A 19469-nucleotide genomic window follows, 5' to 3' on the forward strand; every position below is an offset into this window, starting at 1 on the left:
GGGGGGGAGTGGCTGTTGTTTACCACCTCCAAAGTCAGAGCTCTATCTGTGTCCCTGGGTTGGATGAGTGTGGCTGTTGTATCCTCACCTGGAAAAAAAACAAAAACAATGCAAGGACTCGACATGTGGGTGCAGATGCTGATGCTGGGAGTCAGATGTGAGCAGGATTAATGGGGTGTAAGTGGGGCATTTGCCTCTGGTGTGATCTTCAGTGGTGTGCTGTGGCCACCTACTCTTCATAATTGCCTGGAGAACCTCTAAAGAGTATTATGCCTGCCCATTAGTGCTGATCACTAACGGATGGAGCAATTTATCCAGTTTTCTAAAAAAAAAAAAAAAAAGGAATAAATAAATAAATAAATAAATTTGATGGCACATGTGAAGCTGAACTGGCTCTAGCCTTGAATCAATTAAGCTGGGATTGTCTGGGGACTTGTTAAATGTTCCCAGTTGTGACAGCAGCCCCCTACCCTCTCTTCTCACACACACACACACACACACACACACCATCATTAACACACACAAGCTTGACTTGTGAGCACCAACAATTCCCTGTGCCTCTCGCTCACTTTAAACACATATTCAAGTACAGATGTGTGTACCATGCTCTTCAAACTCTCAACAAACTCTTGCACACACACATACACGCGCACGCACACTCACACGTACACACACACACACACACACACACACACACACACACACACACACACACACCCCCCTCCTGCTGGAGATGAGTCATGGTGTGTGGGGGCATAACAACTCTCTCTCTATCCCTCTATCCCCCTCTCTGTCGTTCACATCTCTCCTGATGCAGTGCTAGCTTGTTCTCTCGCTCTCCTCCCTCTCCTCCCTCTCCTCCCTTCCCTCCCTCCCCTCCCTCGAGGCTTGCCTCTCTCGCCTAGAGACAGTGGTTGTTTACAAGGCAAGTGAGCAGGGATGAGAGCTGTTTTTATTTTGCATCCGTTTTTGTGACGACAGCCCTCCAGCCAATCATCCATGTTCCAGTCCCTCCTTCCTCATCCATCCCTTCATCTCACCCATCGCTCTTCTTTTTAACCTTTCCTTTCTTCTGTTCTGTCCATCCACTGCTCCGTTAATCCCCAACCTATTATCCATCCCTCCATCTTTCCCCTCATCATCTCCTCATCATCTCTCAATCAAGATTTTACTTTGACTTTTCTCATCATCAGACTTGGGAGCACAGCCAGGAGAAGTGTGTGTGTGTGTGTGTGTGTGTGTGAGTGTGTGAGAGCGAGACCCAGACCATATGTATCAACTCTCCCTGTACAGTATGTCATGTGAAACTCGATCACGCAGACCATTTAAGCCTCACATGTGTACATGCACACACGTGTGTATGGGCGGCAGTGTAGTGTAGCGTGTGTGAGTGTGTATTTGTGTCTGCTGCGTTAAGCGCTGAGCTCCGATTGGCTGGGAAAGGGGGTAAGGACCCCCACGTGGTGCGTTGTATCGCATTAGCAGCTACGTAGTGAAGAGGAGGAGGGGTGTTGTTCATGAATGGACCGCTGACGTCACATAAACTGTACCCTCAATCCCCCTAACACACACATACCCACATGCACATACATGTTTTTACACACATTGCTAAAGAGGGCTACAGGGCACGTGTGTGTGTGTGTGTGTGTGTGTGTGTGTATGATTCAGAAATACGGGTCGGATAAGAAGGATGGAGACAAACTGAGCTGAAGGATTTGTGTGTGTGTGTGTGCGTGTGCATGTGTGTGTAGCTGCCTGCAGGCGGGTTGGCTAGCTGTCATGTCACCAGCTCTCTACTGCGCTCTGCTCTGCTTACTAACTAACTAACCAGCATGTTGGCCACAAGGGTATTATGACTAGCTGAGGAGGATTTGTGCATGTGTGTTCTCGTTGGTGTGTAGTTCCACGTGCTGTGATTTTGTGAGTTTAAAATAACCCGCTATTGGATATTGATGAATCTAAATTTCTGATCCAGTACTTTATATATGAAAATTGTTCTCTTAGACGTGATTAAAGGACATTACACTAACTTGAACTGTAATAAAACAAATTCTTATATAAAATGAGACTTTGAATTGCTTTTATTACACTTTCATGTGTGTTAAGGAAACATAGCTGAGTTTTTGTTTCCTAAATCAGTTTAGCAAGTCAAACACTGGCCGTTAAGCTCTGAACTGCTTGTTGTCACTTCTTAATGCTCTTTTTAATATTTTGTCGTGGGATCGTTCTGGTTTCCTAATGTTCAGGTTTTGACGTCTCACAAGTTTTTCTACCATGTGGTGGATTAAACGCTGCAGACATGTTTGTATGCATTAGCCCGTGTGTTTTGTCACTGTTTGTGCTCAGTAGATGACCCTGCTGTGGCCTGGAACCTCATTAGTGGGTTCTTCAATGTGTGTGTGTGTGTGTGTGTGTGCGCGTGCTAACCTGCTGTTCAGCGGGCAGGAGGTGACGTCAGACATCAAGGGGAGAGGGCGTGTTTGTATTGTTACTTTTTTTTTTTTCCTGTGCCACTGTGACTCAGCCTTGTTAAGAAAGGATACTTGCAAAGTTTGCACACCTGCATACATCAGTGGTGGGGAAGGAAATACTACACATTTATCACAGAAGGATTTCTGCAGGAGGAACTGGAATGTGCTTCGTAAGTCTGCGTCCTGCAAAACCGGTCCCTCGCTGAATTAGAGCTGTGAACGTTTGGGTGCAGCAGATGGTTTTTCAGATAAAATTAATGATCCATTTTTTTGGGTCATAGTTCACTGTGAAGTCTATGTTGTTACCACAAAGCTGACAGGGATTTCATTAAAGCACATAGCACTAAGCTTATGTCTCTTTTGCTTTATAGTTATTGCTTGTGTTTTCATCAGTTAATGAGACATTAACCGCAGCCCACGCATTTCATATTATACTTGTTTATAATTCATAAGTTGTACATTAAGCACAAATGCTAAACATTTTCTGGTTGCAGCTTCACCCGATGGAGAATTGTTTCTTTCTCTCTGTTTTATTATATCATAAGTTGAATATATTTAGATTTTGGAATACAAAACAAGCAATTTACAGATGCTGCTTAGGTTCGGGGAAATTGGGGTTGGTGATGTTGATACATTTTCAGATTCATGGACTGAGTGGTTAATTTAAAAAAATCAACCGATTAATCTAATATGGAAAAAGTGAATAGTTGCAGCCTAAGATTATCTTTACTTGAAGTATATCACTGTATGTTAAGTTTTATTGCTAAAGAAATAACTAGCTTCCACAGTGGGACCGTCGATGTTGAAAATCTGTCTTTGCCGTCCCACATTTTTAAAGCCACCCACACAGGTGTTTTCACTGAATGTAACTGGTTAGGTCCCCTTCAGGGACCATATTACTTTTTACAGGCTGTGCTTGATTGACATGTCCGTGACTTTCCTGTTTGCTTTGTTGCACCTTCTTAAGCAGTGGGACACTGCTTAAGTTAGTTTTGTGTAATCCTGGCTTCCAAACTAAGTTAACTGGATGAAATGAAAAACGACAACTATCATGACAGCTAAGAGATCTTATAGGTTACGAAGGCTGTGGGTTTGAACTTGCTGGCCAACTGGGGCTTTTCTGTGCAGAGTTTGCATGTTCTCCTTGTGCCTTGTGGTTTCTGTCTGGGTGCTCCGGCTTCCTGCGGCAGCCCAAAGACATGCATTAGGTTAATTGGTGTGAATGTGAGCACGAATGGTTGTCTGTCTTTATTTGTCGGCCCTATCATTGACTGACGACCAGTCCGGTGCCCAGTGTCAGGTGGGACTGGCTACAGACCTCCGCGACCAGCTAAGGATAAGCGGTACAGATGAAGGATGGATGGATGTTTGTAGGTATGGCAAGTCATGTTACATTGTGTAGTTAATGCCCATGGTGATAGCCTGAAGTCAAAACTGCCACTGGTATTTTAATTGAGCGTCTTAAAGTAACTAAGACATCAGCCTGTGAGAAAACATTTATTAAAATGTGTTATCTCTCAGTAGCTACTTTCTCCTGTCATAACCCTTAATGTTGGACTATCCTTTCTCTCCGTCTGCCAGCTGCCTCCTACTCTTCTTTAGGGAAAAAATAAAAAGTCTGAGGGCTTTAAGCACAGTGATGGACAGGCTGACAGATGCTGCCTGAGCTCCTGATGGGAAGAATTTCTGTGCGTATGTTTGTGGGGAGAGAGGGCGAATAAACAACAGACATAAACAGTATGTCAGACCTTCCTTTGCTGTTTGAACACCCGGTGATCCAAGATGGAAATAAGCCTCTGAATCACTGCGCCATCCTTGAAAATTTCAATTGCGCTTAATGTAAATTTTAAAATCAAGTATATCAAAATGAATAAAAAAGGCAGGAGAGCTGTGGTTAAGAGGGAATGAAGCTGCATATTTTTACTTTTCTGGTACCAAAAATGACTGTTCAGCCGAGTTTTGAGCTCATAAAGAGAAAGTTTGCAGAGGGATATTAAGTAAAGGATATTACACACAAGGGGAAGTGTGAAAGGAAAGAAAAGAGGATGAAAGATGGTGAGGATGTGGGGGGTGGCGAGCTGAGGAGAGGGTCAGAGGGAGGAGGAGGAGAAAGGGAACAAATGAGAAGACCAGAGACGGGAAAGTCAGCAGGGACAGAAGGTAGAGGAGAGTCGGAGATGTAGAGAATGCAGGATGAAAGACGAATGGAGGGAGGGAGGGAGGGAGGAAGGGAGGTGCAGGTAGATAAACAGGGAGGTGGTCACCGGGGTCGCTGGGAGTGAAGGACAGTGTGCTCATCCTCCATTTCTCTGTCCTTTTCATCCCTCCTTCACTCCCTTCCAGGAGCTAATGAACTCCTGATGGCAGTAGAGACGGGAGCGATGGATCAATCCTCCATTTCTCTCCGTGTTTCTTTCCCTCTCCCCTTCTCCCTCCCTCTTCCCACCTGTCCTCCCCTTTTTGCTCTCCATCCTCCCGGCTTTTTGGCAGAACCCCAGCCTCGCTGGCTCCGACTCACCTCCTTCATTGTTTGTCAGCAGATTTCAGGAGACGGAGCGGGAGGCTTAGTTAGAAAATTATTTGGACCTCAGCCTCTTCCCTGTTTTTTTCTTCTTATTCATTTCTTCTCTCCCTCTCTCTCCTCTGTTTTCTGCTCTCTCATTCCTGCTCCCATGATGCAGCGGCAGCAGCAGGAGCAGTGGCAGCATCAATAAATATTGTGTTAATGTTCTGGTGGCTGGAGCCAGCAAGGTGATGAAGGAAATCTATTTGATTTCTGTGGCTCGTTTGTTTGGCCTGACGCCTCTCTGGTTGGTGTGCATATGTGTGTGTCCATATTGTGTGCCAATATGTGTGAGCATGACATAGGACACAGAGTTTGTTCCTTAATTCCCTTCATTTCCCTCCTGACATCCCTTCACTCCCTTCACTCCTTCTCTCGTCCCTCCCTACTTTGTCCCATACTTATTTTTTATTCTGAAGTTGCTGACGCTGTTGCACTGACGCAAACTCCCTAAAGGACACAATCCTCATTCTTTATGCACAGCACTCAAAAGTACTCAAAATACTGAGAGCCACTCACAAATGTCCTATTATGTTTCTTCCTTGTGTATATCACACGGAAGCCACTTAATGCATAAAACCTACTTGTTTACATGTCCATGTCATGTGACCACGTCTGAAGGCAAAAGCGTTTATACTTCTTAACAGCTACACTTGAAGGCTGGCCATGGAGGGGGCCAAATGCAATAATCATGGGTTAAAGTTTAACATTTGTGGACAGTCTTTCCTCAAAGGCATTAGGCAAGTGACGTTCGAACCCTTTTTACTTTGCAACTCTGCAAACTTTGACGTGTTGATGCATCCAGACAGCTTTTGGGCTCAAGAATAGGGACATTTTAATGTTCTGCATTGTGGTTAGATACTGATGGAAATCCATTTACTGATCCTTTGCTTTTATGCATTTCCACTTAGCTGTGACTCAATAGGTTGGTATTTATACCTGCAATCCCAGGTGGTAAAAAGCACTTAAAACCATTTAAAAACCTAAATGTACAATTTTACATGTTTCTCTGTACTATATATTTATGATTACAAGCAACTATCAAGCTTTCAAAAGCATCCTTACCTCAAAACAAGCAGATAACTTGATTTATCAATATTGTGTGAGTGGCACCGGCCAGATTTTCTGCCTGGCAATTTCAGAAAACAACTCTGCAACAACCATCAAGTTCTGATTATGGTGTTTAGTGTTATTATATTCTGGTTGGGTGCATTTACATGTAGATTCATCATTCGTAGCATAAAAGTGACCAATGCTGTAAGTTTTCTGAGCCTTTACCATCAAGAATTGAAGGCAAAGTTAATTAAAGACAGTTAATCTAACCTACACAGTATGCAGAAGTTAATCACATGTAAATACGGGATTTTTTTTTTTTTTTATGTGACGTAAAAGCCAGATACTCAGCTGGTGTTGCAACACCAAGAGAACACTGGCCTCATTTGCTTATTTTTGATTGAAAGATTTAAGTGCCCGAACAAAGGTGGTACTGTAGGCTTCCTGAATTAAATGTCAATATAAATGCCACGAAAATACCTATTTGAATGAGCTGAAAATACCCTGAAACAGCTTGGGGGAGATTGATTGTCCTGTCTGTCACGCCAGTGGAGGCTTAAAACAAAAAAAGTAAAATCCAAAGTTACTAGTAGTTTGTTTACATCTAAAAACCTCTTGCCTAAATAAAGTACCTGGTGGGGAAAACACTGAAATGTACAAGATGTTTTATTTGGAAATCTCTAATGCCTCTCATTTTCCCCTAAGGACAAAGTTACGTTCTTAGCATTTTTAGAGTCCCTCATTTAAACCACGCTAGAGCTAGCAGAGAACATTTGTTCTTTGTTTCTGTGTTATTTTACACGTCATTTAGGGCAGCTTTGCTCCCCAGAGAGCAATACCAGAAAACTAATTCACTTTACGAAGACAACATCTTCTGTATTTGACATAGGGAGAGAGCTCTCTTCCATCCACCGCTTCCCCACGGAGTTTTCAGCGGGGGGGACCACAGGGGAGAGCGCTGATGGGAATGGTGATGGTGATATCAGCATCACAGAGTGACTCATGACTGCTCTTAAGTGGCTCTGAGCCTTCCAGTCAGTCAGGAGATGTTGGTGTGTGTGTTTGTGTGTGTTCTTGAGTGAGGTTGTCAGCACAACATTAAAGCTGCTTGCTGAGAAGTTAAGCACAGCTGTATGCTGTGGTTTTTCTCGATGCACTTCAGGTTTATTTTATTACTTCTGATTTTCCACAGCTCTCACTGTGGCAGTGGGTTCCGGTGCTCAGCAGCGCATGTTAAGAAATGTATTCAATCAAGCGTCCAGCAGTGATGGACTTTATTCTGCTTTCTTTCAAGATATTGAATTCTTGTTTCTCACATATTCTGAAACCAAAGTGTAATTCTCTCACTCTAGTAGCGTGAAGTTTGACACATTTTAGGGCTGTAACTAACGATTACTTTTGCTATTTATTCATTATTTATTCATTCAACAGTCCAACAGTGTCTACATTAGCAGGAGAGTAGAAGCATCAGTCCTCTGTCAGTGTCTATATAGGAAGCGTTCAGGTCACGCTGCCTATGGTGATAAATATAGAAGTGTACCTGTTCCATAGATGACTGAAATGCCTCCTGTGTAGACGACCTGCAATGGTCTACAACCTGCCTGTGGCTCTGTGAGGCTGTTCTTACACCCCCCATGCCTCTGTGCCCCCAGGGGGAGGCATGACAAAGGGGGAATCTTTTTCATGGTGGAAACGTAACCAAATCGTGCTTTCATGTTAGAGACTGTATGTGTACAGAATGGACAGATATTTGACAAGGATGAAAAGGAAAACAAGCTCAGCTCAGCTGACCCAAAACCAAGTCAAGAAAATATGGCCAAGCCATCTTACTGTTGGGTTCACAGTGAAAGTGGTGGGAGATGAGGAGAGACAAGCGTGTATTTTATTCCTGAAAACTCTGGGTGACGGTATGAGAGCCAACAATTTAAGAAGACGCTCATAAGCAGTACTCCCCAGTCATGTCAATAAGCCACTTGAGTTCTGCAACCCTGTTTTGAAAAGATGTGCAACCACTTATGTAGCAACACGACTTGAGCTCTCACAAAGTGACATGCTCATCTTTATCCCCAAACATTTGCTTTTTGCACAGATTGAACATTGTTATCTTTGTACTACAATTTATTTCTTTTTTCATTATTTTTAAAAAACTACAGCAATCTAGTGACAAATGTCACAAAAAGCAGTTTGACAAAGTTGAAATCAAAGTTGCTTTTTTAATTTGCACATCAGAAAGGTGAAATGTTTCCATTTTGTTGAGGCGGAGGACATAAAATTATTCTTTCTCTAAAGGGAGATGTAACAAAAAAGTTAAGAAATGTTTGCATGCTAATGTTTGCAAATTAACAAACTCAAAGTACAGTATTATTAATTTTGCACTTATTTGGTCAAATGCAAAATAAAGTAACATTTTGACCTGATGATGATTCTCGATGAAAAGTCAGGGGATCATGAAAGTGATTATGTGTGTACCAAGTTTCATGAAAATCCATCCTACAGATATTTCACTGAAACCCAAAAAGCCAACCTGCTGTTGGCGCTACAGGTAAAGTGAGATTCTCACCAAGTCCAGTAGGCTTCATCCTCTGGGAACCATGAATGTCTCTACTAAAAGTCAAGACAGCCTGTCCAATAATAATTGAAACACTTCAATTGGTACCAATGTGGTGGACCAACAGACTGAAATTGTTGTCTGTAGAGCTGCTAAACGGAGGAAATGGAGAAGCAGGAACCTGCAAATGTTTGTTAGTTTTGCCTCATATAAGACAAAAGAAATAGATTCGCTATTTATTTACTATCGATCGACTAAATTAGTCAATTTCCAAATCATATTAACATACCGATGACTTAATGCCGCACTAGAACTGAACTGATGTAAAAATACACCTCTCCTGTTGTCAACTTGGCATGCAGCAGGATTCCAGTTATCTCTTGCTGTACAAAGATGCCTCTGATTCACCATGTTTGCCCAGATTATTAGCATTTTACTGTCAGATAAGTCGCTGATGGGAAACCGTCTTGGCAAAATGTCTAAGTGACATGTCTAAATAAGAGAACAGCATACAAAACCTGTCCCCAAACAACGGTGCTTCATCTAAACACACCAAAAAAATAGTCTTCCTCATGAAATGACAGGATGTTGTAGGATGAATTTCAAATATAGAGCAAGAGAAGTGTGTGTGTGTGTGTGTGTGTGTGTGTTTCTAGCTTTCATGTTTGGCTCTGTGTGAGTATGGGTTGCAGTCTTGGTTTTCTTGCACACCTGTTAGCATGGCCCTGATGAGGATGTTTGATGTGTGTGATGTGTGTCAAATGCCTCTTGCCTGCCTCTGTGTGTGTGTGTGTGTGTGTGTGTGTGCATGCCTTTGTTTGTATGTGTGTGCACACGTGTTTGATGTTGAGGTAATTTCTGGTTACCCAACATCACACGTTTGCACACACAAATTCCACGACGCGAACACATACACACCCTGACATTTTGATTCTTTCAGCTCATTCATAATAGTTGCCCTATTTCCCCATCTCTGTTTCTCTCTCTCTCTCCCTCTTTCTCTCTCTCATCTATCTTTTTTTGTTTCTCACTCACTCTCTCTCTCTGTTCTCTTTCTTCCTCTGTCTTTTCTCTCCCTGGTCTCTCAACCCCACTTTATAAATCTTTTTTTCTTTGGTGCTCTCTCTCTCTCTCTCTACCTGTCAAACTCGCTGGTGTGAACCTCTCTCTTTTGCCTACCTTCTCTCTAGTGGCTCTGTCCAAAAATAGCTCTGCGTGTGTGTGTGGGAGATTTGTGTGTGTGTGTGTGTGTGCGTGGGGAGGAGACTGAAGGAAAGAGAGTGAAAATAGACTGGGATATGTGACTGTAAGTGTGTGTGTGTGTGTGTCTGTCTGTGTCTTCCCTGCATGCCCTCTAGCTGTTGCTGTCTTGCTTGTACACAGTATTAGCACTGCACAGGCAAGTGGTGCTCAACACACACATATATACACACACTCCTGTCCATACCATCTTATCTTGCCTGTCATCTTTTTTCCCCATGAAGAAAAGGAAATATTCAGTGTCAGTGAGATGAGAAGAAACAGTGTGGACGAGAGGAAGGAAGGGGGAGGGCAGGTGAGAGAGAGAGGGTGAGTCAAAGGGTGATTGGGGAAGAGGTGGAGAAACAATGATGGACAGATGACTGGAGGATGGAGGATCTTTATGATATGGTCATAGAAAGAGATGATAAGGGAGGCAGTGTGAGGTCGCAGGTGGAAAAGTGAATGATGGGAAGAAAACAAGACGGGAAACAGGAAAAGAAAGAAGAGAAGAAAGTAGTGAAGGGAAAGCAGCTCTGCATTTCTCTGGTGTGGTTTCTGCCAAAGGCTTTTTAGATGTTTTTTTTAGGCCTTTTGTTCCCTAGGCAGGCAGGTCTTACTCTGCTCAATCAACACACACACACACACACACAAACATCAGGATCATAGACAAAGACAGAGACACACACACACACAGGCACACAAACACACATAATAAATGCACTGATGTGCAAATCTCCTCCCTGGATGCACAAACACACACACACACACACACACACATGTAGATGCAGCACTGCCTCAGAGAGATGGCTTGTTATGAAGCAATTTATATGCAAGGATTCTTTATCAAACTGACTGACCTCTGGCTCCTCAAGGAGCGCTGAGCACCGGCCAGTTGTGTGTGTGTGTGTGTGTGTGTGTGTGTGTGTGTGCTAATTTGCAAACAGCTTCACTTTCACAGATTGTTGTTGATGATGCTTGTGTCATTTTAGTTTGCTTGTGTGTATGCAGGCATGCATTCTGTCTACAGAGCATCTTCACCATTTACACTATTGGTATCCTTTTTAAATGCTTCTTGTGCTTTATACATACAAAACAAATGTGTATCTTCATCTCTATCTGTGTGTGTGTGTGTGTGTCCAGATGTTTCAGCAGTCACGTAACGTCCTGGCAGCCAGACTGCCTATTCATCTCGAGAGAGTACTGTGTGTGTGTGTGTGTGTATGTTGGCCGCTGGGCCTCTGCAGCCACAGTCTCTTAATAATAGATCACCATCATGGTAGCTGTTGTAGTGTGCTGACCTTAAGTGCTGCAAAGTGCTGAAAAAAGACACTGAACCACAACACTGTTTCTGCTGAAGTAATTGCACTGTCACCTAGATTGCTGACTGAGGGAGAGGACAGACAGACAGACAGACAGACGGGGAGAGAGAGACAGACAGCCAAGCAGAGGGGTGACATACTTGCAGACAGACAAACAGATGGCAAGCAAATGGGTGGATGGGCAGAAAGGCAAAGAGTCAAGCAGTCAGACAGACAGAAAGACAGATGGCAAGCTTACATGCAGACAGAAGGATGGACAGAATGACAAATGGGATGCAGCCAGTCAGACGGATTTGGTAGCTAGAAGACGGACAGACAGACAAAAATGTCTATTCAAAATAGGCCGGACTGAATAATCTTTGACATGTTTGTACAAACATGTCTCTTTCACTACGCTCGAGCACTGATCGATACAACAGTCATGGCTGAATTTACTGCCAGTTTAGTGCAAAAACCATTATTCCATCAACAGGGAATTAATTGCTGACAAGTTTGATAATAGATGAAGTAATTTAGAAATCAAAACCACCAAACATTCGCTGGTTCCAGTTTCTATAATGAGGGCACTTTCTTCTTTTTTCTGTTATATTGACTTCTACTGTAGATGGAATGTCTTTTATGTTTTGTACAGTTTTTACATTTGTTGATTAATTAATCTGAAAGATAACCAGGACGCTTATCAACAATGTAAATCCTTGGTTGTTGCAGCTTTAGCTGCTATACACATTAGATATCTGTCAGAGGTTTAGTGGCAAGCTCTGTCTTAACAGAGAACTAAAGACATAAAAAGATGTCCCAGTCCCACAGTTTGACTGACAGGCATGATCTGACTGAAGTACAATACTTCTCACTACATTTATTCTTGCCTTAGGTGGATCATATGCTGCTTTCAAGATGGTCTAAAACCAACCACGGCTTCTTTTTTTTTAAATTTTTTCACGACACTTGATTTCCCAGTTTCATCTGCAATGACATCTGCTCGCTTGATGATGACACTGATGAAGCCTCAGTGGCTGCACTAATAAATCTGAAGTGACAAACCTGTTCCTACTCTACTCTGCTGTATTCTGTGAAATGTTCATCACGATGCCCTCCTGAATGCATACACGTGGTCTCTCAGCATCAGCTTTGTCAGCTATGACATGCTTCAGAAATCAAATTTACTTAGAAATGTTGTATGACTAACAGTTTCCAGGCTCTGAAATTTCTCCATGACCACACCGTCTTAGTTTTTAAGTGTTTGAAGCAACAGTCAAGTCGTCATTTTAGAGACCTCAGTCCATCTGACTTGCAGTGGTTTACAGATAGAACTGCACTCAGGAGGATCAGGGTACTAAAACCCGGCCTTTTGTGTTTTGAGACAACAGTGCTAACCACCGTGCTGCCTAGAAATTCAGAAGCCAAAATTAGGGGTCTGTTTACTGTTGCATTTTTGGTTTATTAAGATTCTCAGTGGCTAGTTAACGAGCAAATCAAGGCTCATAAACTCTAGTGAAGTGAACCATTTTATTTAGCTTGTCCAATTTAATGGAATTTGATCTGCCATCCAGTAAGATTAGAGGTTTTATCAGAGGGCTGGATTATGTTATTTACCATTTAATCACATCACAGTTGACTTGGATTACTGAAGGAGATTTTTTTTTAAGGTTCCCTCTGTGCTTGACTGGCATTGTTCTCACCTGCCCAAATGAGCAAAACTAAAAGGAAGAAATGCTCCAGAGTGCGAATAAGCTGCTATAAACATGCTGGGAGTGTGAGCACACCCTGAAACATTCATGTATCAAGTATACACGATCGCTCGCTCTCACCCGACTTTCTCCTCCAACATCCTAACTGTGTTTCCATGTTAAAGCTTACCGTGCTTTAATACAGAGCCCGTGAACTGGGAGAGTAGCTGACACATAATTTTCTTTCCCACCTGCAGTTTGGTGTCCAGATTCGGCTGTTCTCTCAGGCCTGATCTGTTGCACATTTCAGAGAGCAGCTCCCTTTAAACGCTCAGTCAGACATAGTGCTCTCGGCAGTGTCATAGTCAGCCAATTAATTAGCTCCCTAGGCGACTTGGCTTTCCCAGCATGCATTAGTCAACCTTCTCACTGTTTGTCTTATTGTAAATGTTTTGGGCTGACACTAAACTATGCACAGAAAATGTGGTTTACACCGGCTGATTGCATTCAGATTAGAGCAGGAGCTGACTGTCTAAAGGCATTGAAACCAGTGTAGTCATGATTACATTTTAGGTTCTAGATATTTGTTTTATGCTTTGATTTTTAAAAAACTTTTCGTCAGTTATGGCACGTTAAGTAAAATGTGCTGCGATCTTATGCAAAGGCATTGATCGATGAAGTATCTGTTATTTCAGATATTTTGGACGGCTTTGACTAATTTCTATTATTGACATAATGATGGTGATATACATGGACGGCTACTGTGGTTCAAAATGTGGTTGCTGGAGCTGGTTTGTGCTATGCTCAGTTCCAGCCGTCTGATCCCACATCTCCAAGTTGTGTAGTGATTCAGATTGGTCTGGCATTGTGCTCACTGATGGCTTTTTCCTCTAACTGGAGACACATTTGACCAAACCGAACTTTGCAGGGGGGATTGAGAAATGGGATGTCACACTTATTTAGTTATTCATTTATACATCAGGTACCTGGCTGCATCGTTACATTCCTGAAAAAAGTCAAATGAAATGGTATATCAGCCTGATGATCAGGTTAATCACTGGCCTGATTGACACTGTTAATAATCAAAATTATAAGAAGTTTTCCAAATGATTAAAAGCATTTTAACACACTGATGTTCTCTGGTTGTGCACATTCTCAGGACTTTGTGGGTGTGTATAGACTTTACTTGACTGACATTTCTCTCATTCTAGGATGGAACAATTTAACCTTATTATTTTTTCATTGTTGGTACATATAGTTTTGTGACAGCAGAGCTCCACCCGGGTTTAACCTCATTAGACCAATGGACTCCACTTGAGACCACACTGATCTGTGGACACTGAGAAGAGTAGAGTCCTTGTGATGAATACTGTTTGGATCAATCACACCAAATCCTGCTGGCTCAGTAATTACCCATGCTGCTGGCCATTTCCTCTGTTTTGTTTGTACATGTGAGATTGTGTGTGTGTTTGTGTGGGTGTGTGTACACTGTGCATTGTCTGGCTGGCATTCATTGCCCCCTGGCTGATGTGAGCTATGCATGAAAAGGAGGCCACAACCCAGTCACATAGCTCTTTAATGTAACATAGTTTGGCCACAGGGCAGTGGATAGCATGCCAACTGTTACAGTGTGTGTGTGTGTGTGTGTGCGTGCTTGTATATTTGCTGCCACCACGATCATGTTGTGCGGGACAGTGTGTCCCTGTGGTGGTGTCTGGCTGACTGTGCGTTTACACATCCTTCAGCACAATACCACTCATGACATTAGACAAACTATTAAGGATGCCCCCTAATAGTCGACCAAATGTTAGTCAGTGGCAGGAGTCTCAGTGGAGACCGTTTTGGTTGGTCAGTTTGTCGCATCGGGGAAAAAAAACTCATTCAGGAGCGGCGCCTTGTCATGTGGCTAGATCGTGTACGAAACACTAGAGTGCGATTAGTTTCAAACGGCGGACTGAGAGTCACCATTTTCTCTGTCATGGACAGACAGTAACTTACACAGCTGGTCCCTGCAGTTATTAGATAGTTATTTATAGATAGTTTAGATGTCGGGCAGGAAATCCAAAGTGTGGCACAGAGAGTAAAGCCATGTTAGAATGTCTTGAAATAAACACAGTCTGCTTGCTGGTTTATCCGACACGTTCAGAAGCATTACTGCTTTTGCCGATACAGTGTCAATACAGATTTTGTGCAGGTGCTTGTAACATTTATAATTAAGTCTCAATATTCAGTTTTTTTATTTCTCTGTAATGGAGCACAGTGTTAAGAGTTATTTATAACATTCCTCATGAAGCCCTCGAACTCAACACTCCCTTAAAACACATATATTTAAATAATTGAATTAATATCATAATCCTGCAATGACAAGTTGACATAATCCTCGAATTAATGACTACTAGTCAACTCTGATAATCTTTGGTCTCGGGCAGCCCTACAAACTTTATACTTGATTTGCATGTTTCCCCATTAGGGGAAAAACTGATTTTGTTGAAACTGTTTCCTCTCGTTGCTTTAAACAGAGAATATGACACAGAGGTCATATCCACACCATTAACATATTATTTAAATGAATGAGTTCATTAGCACAGATAGTTCTGTTTAACAGAGCTTGGTGATTACAGCAGGATGTAGGGAGCTTAAAGTTTGAGGTGGTTCATGGTTTTAGTATGTTATGGTTATGTTGGCTTGTTTTCTCATCCATGGTTATTTATATATGCTGATCATTTGCGTGTCGAAATATAATTTTGTTTGTGTGGAGAAGAGATCTGTCTGCCTCTGTAACTCTGTGTGGTTCCTGCTGTCTTTCCTCTGACTTGTTTGTCTTTCTTGGCATTATATAGTCTCACTGTCTGGATTTTTTTTCCAGTCTAACTCATCTTCCTGTCCTCCTCCATCTTTTGGGATATCACACTTTTTTTCCTTTGACGTACGGTCTCTTTCTTCTCACTCCCATATTGATCTCTCAATCTCTGATTCCTCCTTCCATCTCACTGCTGCTTCCCAAACTTCATTTATTCTTTATTTATTTAGCCACGAGACCCATTTTTTATTTGTCAGAAACAGAACCAACCACACAAAAAACACATTATTTCACAATATGGTTGTATTTCTCTCTGTTTGATAGTGTTCTCTCCCTCATACAACATGGTTTCATTGACTCTGACAGCTAGTTGCCTCCAGCTATTGTCGTGCTTCAGTTCTGACAGAGTGCAGGTTTAGACAGTGCAGTGTGATACAGTATGGGATCATAGTGCAAAAAAAACACTATGGTGTAATAAGATGGTATAATGTGTGTATGAACAATGTTGCACTGTAATACAGCAATACTTTAAAACAGTGTGATTGTTATAATGTCTTAAACCCTTAAGTACATTATAATAAAATGATGGAACTACTCCATATGATTCAATAACACATCAGCAGTGAATTATTACGCAGTACAGTATACTGTCATAACACCACCTAGGGCGTTTGTCAGTGTAATGCAGAATAATGATGCAACACAGCAGAACACTGTAGAAGCCTCAGATACATAAAATATCATCCCATACAAAGATTACATAAGCTACATACAGGAAATTTTAGAAATGTGGTCTACTTTCTATTTAACATGCCCACAACCTGAGAGCCTGGCCCTGCGTGGGTCCTTGGCCGGGGAGAAGAAGTTTGACTCACCCGTTGATGCCGCGCTGCGCTCTGTGTCATCCACATTACAGTAATCGGGCTGGTAGACCTCTCCTGCCTTTGGCCAGCCTGCTCCTCTCTTGATGTAGGCAGTTCAGGGTCAGCTGCAAACGACAAATCAAATAGTTCAGGCACAATTCCACATCTCTACCATTCTGGCCTCCTACGTTTGTTGCATGACTAACTTTTATAACTAAGTCAGACCCGCCCTGCTGTCGTGACGTTGGTGCTGACCCTCCACTCTCCTCCAGCACACACCCTAGTGTGCCAAACTAAAGGCTTAGCCTACAACATGTAGAAAACATAACTATTTGATACAATAAAATGTCGTCTACTCTTAACTGGGTTGTTTTTATTGTATAGTTGAATAAAGGCTGAGAGAACAAGTGTGTTCATACTGTGAGATTTGAATGAGCTGAAGTAATGCGTTAGTGTTTTATCACCAGTTTTTATAAGGTGTGGCACAGTACTCACAGTTCTAGCATATCATGTCTGCTGTTCCACTACACAGACTTTTTTAAAGCTGATACTAATGGTCACAGGTGGCCATGTAGGAGGAGAGACAACCTCCTGTTATGTAGGACCTCCTGTTGAACGTGACAATAATATGTGATACATGATAGTAATATCTTGTAACTTCTACTATAATTTCTTCTCTAAAAATATCTACTGTATTTGAACACAGTGCTGCAATTGAAAACTGTTCAAGCTGTTATATCGTTCCTCCTACGCAGCGTTCGATGTAACGTTTTTCCCCCACTGGCCCACTTGGCCAGTAGATCAGAGTTTTACTGGCCCCTTGTATATTTTCACAGGCCTGGCAGCCAAAGAATGAAAATGCCTCTTTCCATAATTTTGATAATTTATTACACTTCATATGTAGAACAGTGAAGTTCCCTTTACATTTTGTTGTTTTCTTTCAAGTATTGATATATAATGTTGATATATTACACATGTATGCAAAATATGAAATTAGCCACATATTGGATGTAGGATTCTTTATATCTTGTGTAAAACCAGAGAGTGTGGAGTACTTGTACATATACACAGATCCCTCGATCTGCCTTTGCAGTGAATCACTGCCAAACAGTACAAAACATACCACAGTTGCTGTTTTCCAGCCAGCTCTATCACTGCTTCCAATGAAAGCCCCTCTTTCTTTTTGCAGCCTCATAAATATCTTTTGCTGACACTTTTTTCGAGTACCGGTAAGAGGCTACGGCGGGCTAAGAGGACATCCCAAATTTCTACTTCCCCACTAGTGTTTCAGTGAATCACGGTGCATGTCGGTCATGTGTTTTTGAAAACGGTGCCATTGCGCCATTGGTTCTTTCAGGCCCAGGATGCATCTTTTTGAATTAAGCAAGTTGCTGGGAATGTAAAAGACATCACTTCCTTTGCACTAAAGAGGATTTTTTTTTTTTTTTTCAGGAAATACCTGCCTGACAGTGAGCGTTTTGAACAGCAAATAAAAGAGTTAATGAATTAGTTTAAAGCAGACTGGCTCAGTAAGCAGCAAAATCAAAGTCAAGTCAAATAAAAAAAAAAATTGATACAATTATTTAAAAAATGTGACTCAAAGCATTTGTTTTCTGGCTATAGAGATGAAAGCGTGCAGTTCCTGTACCATCTGTTATAGCTGTTTGGCAAGACGGCAGACTGTCACAGACTCTCCCCCTGTTTCTCTCTGCATGTCTCTCTCGTCTTTTCTTTCTCTTCGGCGTTCGGGAAGTAACCCAGTGCAGACCTGGAGTCTGGTTCACTGGACTGATTGAGATGAAGTTGTACAGTTGTGAGTCTTCTCCGTCTCACTTTCTCCTCTCTCCATCTCTCCAGAGAACAAGAAATATCTCAATCTAAGGTCTGGGCTCTGGTTCACTTGGCTGATTGAGACGGGGTTGTCTGTACTACATGAGAGAGAGAGGGAGAAGGAGAGAGACATACAGTAGACATGGAAACCAAAGATGAGAGGTAGAGTGGAGGGGAAAAGAAGGATAACAGGTGGAGAGGAGGGATAAGTGAGACAGAGTGATGGAGAGATGGAGAAAATGGACTTAGAGACTTTTCTTGCCAGTTGCTGAGCTGCCTGAGGTGATCCTGCTCCAAAATGAAGGGAGGGGGATTTTAAGGAGATACAGTGACATTTCCAATTACTGTCAGCTCTTTTACTTTAACGGGTCAGCGGTTCCCCCCTTACATACGCAATTTGAAATGCTGGGCTGCCACCAGAACAAGAGGTTAAAGAGACTGTCCTGTCAGCTTACAATCACAGGTTCAGCCCCCATGACAGCTACATGTGAGAGAGACACAGAACCCCTTATCTGGTCTCTAAAGATACCAGGAGTAAGTAAATGTCTAAAATAGATATGCTACGTAAGTCAATTACTCAGCATGAATCAAAGGGTTTTTTTTTTATCCACCAGCCAGTAAATTGTGACACCATTCCTGGTAATCATTTCACAATTACACAGTAAAATAGGATACTGTGTCATTGTGTTGTTGTGTTGTAAAAGTGGCCGGTAGACCAAACAACTTTCAGCCAAAATTCATCAGAATGGCTGGTGGTGGTTTCCCACTTTGGTCAGTGCAGTCAGAAAAAAGGCAGTCCCATTGTCTCCACTGAGCGCAGATACCATTAAGCTACTGCTTGGAAGTAACGCTTTCATCATAACATCCACACCCGAAAAAACTAAAACAGTGAAAGTGGAACCAAAGCAGCGACAGATGTGGAACCAAAATCAAACTGCTGCCACAAAAGAAAAAAACATTTAAACAACAAAATTATAAGGAGAATCTGGCTTTCTTCACACAACAGGGATTAAGTTTTTGGACTTTTACACTTTGTCAAGCAACGGCTGGTTAGCATTGTCAGCAAACCAAATGAAAACCAAATGTCTGCACCCAGCCACAAGTTTGCTGATA

General features: G+C 42.1%; 1 protein-coding gene across 1 annotated transcript in view; it reads left to right on the forward strand.

Moving 5' to 3' along the window:
- jade2 (jade family PHD finger 2) overlaps positions 1-19469 on the forward strand; it is a 165845-nt gene that overhangs the window by 973 nt on the left and 145403 nt on the right. The gene's annotated exons all lie outside the window — the stretch shown is intronic.

This window comes from Pempheris klunzingeri, chromosome 14 (genome assembly GCF_042242105.1).
Source record: "Pempheris klunzingeri isolate RE-2024b chromosome 14, fPemKlu1.hap1, whole genome shotgun sequence".
NCBI classification, from domain to species: Eukaryota; Metazoa; Chordata; class Actinopteri; order Acropomatiformes; family Pempheridae; genus Pempheris; species Pempheris klunzingeri.